This window comes from Dipodomys spectabilis, unplaced genomic scaffold (genome assembly GCF_019054845.1).
Source record: "Dipodomys spectabilis isolate Male_0828 unplaced genomic scaffold, ASM1905484v1 ptg000460l, whole genome shotgun sequence".
Classification (NCBI taxonomy): Eukaryota; Metazoa; Chordata; class Mammalia; order Rodentia; family Heteromyidae; genus Dipodomys; species Dipodomys spectabilis.
The window spans coordinates 93,260-100,440 of NW_024871137.1; the positions used below are offsets into that span (position 1 = coordinate 93,260).

The 7,181-nt window shown below is 35.9% G+C and overlaps 1 non-coding gene across 1 annotated transcript; it reads left to right on the forward strand.

The window, feature by feature from the left end:
* The first annotated feature begins 6,788 nt into the window (after positions 1-6,788).
* Positions 6,789-6,895, forward strand: LOC122098128. Its single transcript, XR_006145676.1, has one exon. It is a non-coding gene; the product is annotated as a U6 spliceosomal RNA (small nuclear RNA).
* The last annotated feature ends 286 nt before the right edge of the window (positions 6,896-7,181 follow it).

Here is a 7,181-nt window from a genome sequence, read left to right on the forward strand (position 1 = left end):
TATCATCAGAAATTGAAGATCGTCCTTAAACATCGACTGCTGAAGTGATAAGCATGGAAATTCATGATGGATAGCATAATGCTAAGATCATGGAAATTATTTCCTTTCCATCTTCAGTGTGTAGAGAAGAAAAAAACTCTATAGGATGGCTCTGAAGGTGCAATTCTAAATTTAGGACAGAAGGTGAATAGTAAAAGAGACCTATCTCAGCCATTCAGAGATTAGAAATGTGGAGAAATATACTCATTTATGTGGACAAACATGGAAGAGAGGATGTGGCAAGCCCATAGCCAAATGCCAAACGTAGAGATATTTAACAAAATACCATGAAGTTGAAACAAGTCTTAAAAGGGGATCTTGGCTTAAAGGGAGTAGGGCAGAAGGCTGGAGAGTGAAATGGTGGACTAATACAGTCATAACACTCAATGTACATATGTGACACTATAAGTAGGAAATTTGAAGGGATAGGTGGGTTTGGGGTAAGGGAAGGAAGAAAAATGGAAAATTTGACAATGATCCAGATGCACTGAACATTGAAATGCACATACACTCTATTCAACACTGACATGAGGAAGTGAAACCCCTTTGCACAACTTGCTACAGATAAAATTTTTTGAAGTTTTAATATTAAGAGACCAGAAGCATAAACCTTTAGAGATAAATAAGAGGATAGTATTGACATATTGTTGAGGCTTGTATTCCTTTCAATATACAAAATTTAATAAGTATCAAGTCTGCTGCAAATTGCTTAAACCGTAGAGAATCAAATTCCAATATTCCTTCACTTCCAATAAAAATAAATCTTATAGACCTTTAGGTTTCTCAGTTGTTTCTAAATATCTTAATGTAATGCATTGGAACTAATTTCATTCTATATTTAAGTTTAAATTTTTAATACTAAATGCTTTTAAAATCTTCTCACTTGTGCACAGGTATGGATAGATAACTGATGTGGGCAGAATCAGAATTATTCAGAAGGTTACAAATGGATTCTTACCTAGTTTTCTCTCTGCTGGGTCATAGAAGACAGACTGTCCTAATTGGAAAAAGTTAGCCTTCCCAGATTTTCTGCATATAAACACTCCATCAACATTTTGTTATTAGAGGATTATTCAAGATTAGCTATATGTTGATTGATAATGACAGAGCATGAGAGAAAGGAGAGGGAAAACCATCTACACTTCAGTGAGGTTCTGACTTGTGCTTCACAAAGTGTTATGAAAGCTCTCCATGAGAAATCTAGCAGCTGAATTTCTAAAAAGTCCTTGGGTTGTTACACTTTCTGATAATGTCTCAATTCAAGTACTTCTCCTTAGAGTTCCATACTATTCAATGATGCTGTATTAGCTCCTTGTTACAATTTGCAGACCGGTCTTGGTGATGAAATTTGTGCTTTTCAAAATTGCTCTCCCAATTCCATCCACAAACTGCAGACAAAATTTATCTGAAAAAATTGTATCTGTTGATAGTGAATATAATTTTATGTTTCATTACAAACATAGAATGTAGTAAAAATTTTCATAGCAATTACTCTGCACTAGCTTGTGGGCAGATTCTAAAGTAAATAATATACTGTGTTCATGTAGAGAATTTGAGTATCCAAAGTTTTCATAGCCTCTGGTCCTAAAACCAATACCTTACTGATATTGAGTGACAAATACAAATTCCTATAGGTACAGAAGTTTTCCTTGTATCTTTTTAACATATATTTTTATTGTAAATATACTGTACATAAGGGTTACAGTTACCTAAGTAAAGTAATGAGTACATTTCTTCTTGAGCATTGTTACCCCATCATTTGTTTTTCCTCTACCATAGTTTTCCTTCACACATCCCCAACTTCCCCATTCACCCCCACTCTGATAGACTGTGTTGTACATCTCATTGTTAAAATGGGTCAACCTGTATCCTTTCCTTGCATCTTAAATGAAGAAGTGATGGCTTGATTTTTGCTGATTCTACTTGTGTTGACACACCTAAAATCACTTGCCAAGGCCAAGAGCACATAAATGAAAAGCCAGCATTTTTTTTTCACTTGGTATAATTGTGTTCTACACATTTGTTGACAGGTTACAAATTATTCTCAAACTTTAAAACATTAAAAATATATTCTTAAACAACTGGTTTTTCCCCATCTCCTCCACAAGTTATATTGACATCAAATATAGTGAAAGCAGGGGTTATACTGTGGGGGAGGGACATACAAAGCAACAAAGAGTGGGGGAGGGGGGATGCTGGGAAGGGATGTGAAGGGTCAACCAAAGGAGGAGGCTGCAATGCTTGGTAAGAAATGTACGCATTATCCTGCCCATGTAATTGTAACCCCTCTGTACAGTATGTTCACAAATAAAATTAAATTAAATTAAAAAAAATTTTCTTTTTTTCCTTATTTTCTTAGCCAGGAAATCAGCAAGACCTCAGTCAGCATTTCTCACATAAGACTTTTCACATGGGTTGGTTAAATGTATATGTAGAATCCAGTCTTCTGAGGATTCACTCATCTGCTTAGGAATTGATGATGGCTGTTGGAAAAGAGTTCAAGTAAGGATGCCATTTAAAGCTTTATAACTTTATTCTTTATCAAGGTATTCTCCTGCTGCTCTGGTTGTTGAGAGTGTCTACAAGAACAAGCATTCTGTGGGGAGCAAGGAAACACCATATGACATTTACTTACTGAGATTTCTGAGTGATTTGCTATCACTTGTACCACATTTTGCAAATCGAATCTGTCAAAAACTACCAATTTTAAGAGATAAGAGGAGTGGTAAAAGAATTCTGAGAGACAAATACATCTTCAACATATTTGGTTCCAAGCATTCCACCCAAGGCATATTCAACAACTAGTGAAACTTGTGTTGTCTGTAACTATGTGTCTTTCTCCATGTGTGCATGTATACATGTGTATATGTATACGTGTACTTGTGTGTATGGTAACATACATTTGTACATAGATAAGGGCATAAAAACATATATATGCATATATAAATAAATATGCAGATATAAATATGTGTATATATATATATATATATATATATATATATATCAGTTGTTCAGTGACTTAACCTATACTTCCAGCACATTGTTATACTCACAAAGTGTACATGATAAATTGCTCCTAGGATCTGTGCTCTATGATGGGCATCCTTTGTACTCACTTCTCACATTCCTTTGTTTTTCATCCCTGTGAGCAACTTCGGTCTACTTTCCATAGGATAGCTTTGTTTTCATTATATGTAGTTACTAACTGATAATAAAAGAAAAAGGTTGTTTGTAAAAGAAAAAGAACTTTCTTTTTGGGTCCAGTTGTGGGGCCTGAACTCTGGGCCTGGGCGCTGTCCCTCAGCTCTTCAGCTCAAGGCTAGCACTCTACCACTTGAGCCCCAGCGCCACTTCCAACTTTTTTCTTTTTGCTTATGTGGTGCTGAGGAATCGAACCCAAGGCCTCAGGCATGCAAGGCAAGCGCTCTACCACTGAGCCACTATCCCAGCCCCAAGAAAAAGAACTTTTAGGTCACAGGTCACAGTATCTTATCCATCCCAACAATTTTTATGAGATAAAATTTATAATAGTAATAAAATGAAAAGGAATTCCTAGATTTGCTGTTTTGCCATTTTGAATGGCAAAGAATAATATCATGTAACTGTTATAACTCTTAAAGAATGCAAGGGTAACTGATGGTCGCTATCATGTTCCCACAAAACCAGTGGATACTGAAGGAATAGTAGACCAGCCGAAATCCTAAGTACCAGACATGGAGCATGAAAGAGAAAGAGAGGAAATGGGAGAGATTGAAAGAGAGAGAAATATCAATATACAGGAAGTGCATAACAGATAAACAAGAGCTGTATGAGAATATTCATATTGCTATCTTTAAACTCTACATGTACATTTGAAGGCATTTGATGTATGATAACCCATCAACATGAAATATAAAGTTATTTTGATAAAAATAAAAATAACTCAGAAGAAATTATAAATGCAAAAACAATTTTCACAGAAGCAAACTCTCAGAGATATTTCATGACTTTGAAAAGGATAAAGTGGCTGAAGTTAGTATAAATTTAGAAGTGCAATTCACAAAAATATAAAAATATATTTATATATTTCCTTATATAACCCAAAGCAGAAAGCAAATGTTGTTTAGATGGTTTTTTTAAAACACAGTCTCTCAGGTGCTGGGAAGGTGGCTCAGTGGTAGAGTGCTTGCCTTGCATGCATAAGGCCCAGGGTTTGATTCCTCAGCACCCATAAGCAAAAAAGATGGAAGTGGTGCAATGGTTCAAGTGGAAGCGCTAGCCTTGAGCTGAGTGACAGCACCCAGGCCCCAGAGTTCATGCCCCATCACCAACAAAATCAAAATACAAAACAAAACAAAACACAGTCTGTCACGTTTTGTGGCCTCAACTCTGTAATACCACTGTTTCAGCCTAGGGCTAAGATATTAGGTGTGAACATTTATCAACACTCCTGATTCAGACTCTATTTGATAATTTTTTAATACATATTGTGTTCTTAATTTTCCTCTTTGTAAATTAACATGCACCTATAAAAATTGGTTTGGCCATCCAAGTAACCTTCTCAAAGCACCTCCTAATGATGACTTACAAAAGGTTGTACAAGGGCTGGGAAGGTGGCTCAGTGGTAGAACGTTTGCCTTGAATGCCTGAGGCCCTGGGTTCGATTCCTCAGCACGACATAAGCAAAAAGAAAAAAGCCGAAGTGGCGCTGGGGCTCAAGTGGCAGAGCACTAGCCTTGAGCTGAAAAGTTGAGGGACAGGGCCCAGGCCCAGAGTTCAGGTCCCATGACTGGATGCCCCCCCAAAAAAAGTTGTACTATATGTCAACAAGTAAAGCAATGCTACAAATAAAGAAAACCAATAATTAAATATTAATTAATAAAATAAAAAACAGTGTTTTAACTATTTGAAATATGCTACATATTAGGTTTTACTATTTTCTCATATTCTTGTACATTTAACACTGACTAAGGTTGTGATGTTCAACAAGAGTTTTATAGAATATGAGCAGTCTTTAAAGTTACCCACTAAGATTACTATTTATGGCACATCTCATTATTTGTTTATGGCTTATATCATCATTTTTCCTCATTAACATATAAACTAAGGAAGCCCTAAAGTTTTAACAGAAACTGTGTAGTAAACAAAGTGTGAACTCTTTATTCTGCTTCTTTACACAAAAACTTTGTGACTTCTCATTAATAAAATTTCTCTAAATTCTGAAATGTACATACTTAGTAGGATATGTCTGCTATTATAAATCTTAAATACTTTATAGAAAAGTTTTATACCTGCCAAACAGTCCTAATTTTGGCATATATAAACAAATTCCCAAAATTAAATATATTTAAAACATTAAAACTTTTAACAAACCTTAACACTTGCTGCAGTGTTCATTATGACAGGTGCCTTGTACAGAATAGTTGAATTCCTCCTCCTATACATTTCTTGAATAACAAACATCTGGAATTATTTTGTTTTTGACATGACAATCTTGACTTTATTCTTAAATGTGTGCTTATGTAAGAAATGTATGGTTCTACAACTGCCCATGAAATAAGTTGGCTAAAGACTTAAAGAGAAAATTCTCTGAAGAAGAAAGAAAGATGGCCAATAGACACATGAAGAAATGCTCAACCTCTCTAGCCATATAAGAAATGCAAATCAAAACAACATTAAGGTACCACCTCACCCCAGTTAGAATGGCAAAAATCAAGAACTCTAATATCTAATAACAACAGATGCTGGAGGGGATGTGGATAGAAGGGAACCTTACTTCATTGTTGGTGGGAGTGTAAACTTGTTCAACCACTTTGGAAAGCAGTATGGAGGTTCCTCAAAAGACTTCACATAGAGCTCCCCTATGACCCAGCAATCCCACTTTTGGGCATTTACCCAAATGTTTACAAACAAGACCACACTAAAGCTACCAGCACAACAATGTTTACTGCAGCATTATTTACCATAGCTAAGATATGGAACCAACCCAGATGCCCTTCAGTAGATGAATGGATCAAGAAAATGTGGTATATATACACAATGGAATTCTATGCCTCCATCAGAAAGAATGACATTGGCCCATTTGTTAGGAAATGGAAAGGCTTGGAAAAATTTATATTAAGTGAAGTAAGCCAAGCCCAAAGAAACATAGGTCCCATGGTTTCCCTTATTTGCAATATCTAGTATATGTATGAGTCAAGCAAAAAAGGTCAGATAATGTGATGTTAGGAAAATGAACCCTTAGATATGTATTTAAATGTTTTTTTTTCTTTCATGCATTTGTTTCTAATGCATTTATAAGATTATTTCTTTGTTGCTTTGTATGTCCCTCCCCCATAGTATAACCCCTGCTTTCACTATATTGGATGTCGGTATAATTTGTGGAGGAGATGGGGAAAAACAAGTCATTTAAGGATACAGGTGGACCCGTTGCAACAATGAGAAGTACAAGTTGTCATGTCGAAAACGAACTTTACAACTTTGGTGCGGGGGGAGAGGGGGAGGAGAGGATTGGGTGGGGGAGGCGGGGGGAGGAGGCTGGGAAGAGATGTGAAGAGTAAACAAAGGAGGAGGCTGCAATGCTTGATAAGAAATGTACTCATTATCTTGCCCATGTAATTGTAACCCCTCTGTACATTATGTTCACAAAAAATAAAAATAAAAAAAGAAATATATGGTTGTAAAATTTTACGACAATTCTTTTGAACTTCCTTTTTTTGAATTGTGTAGTTTAAAAAAATCAATTGCACTTTAGATATAAAAAATATTCTGTGCTCAATTCAGCATCACATACACTCACATTGGAACGATACAGAGAAGATTAGCATGGCACCTGCACAAGGATGACATGCAAATTCGTGGAGCGTTCCATATTTTTACAACAGATGCTAGAGGGGATGTGGCCACAAGGGAACCATACAGCATTGTTGGTGGGAATGTAAACGTGTTCAACCACTTTGGAAAGCATTATGGAGGTTCTTCAAAAGATTCCACATAAAGCTTCCCTTTGACCCAGCAATCCCACTTTTGGGGATTTACCTAAATGACCACAAACAAGACCATACTAAAACTACTATCACAACTATGTTTATTGCAGCATTATTTATGATACCTAAGTAATGGAACCAACTCAGATGTCCCTTCTAGATGAATGGATCAAGAAA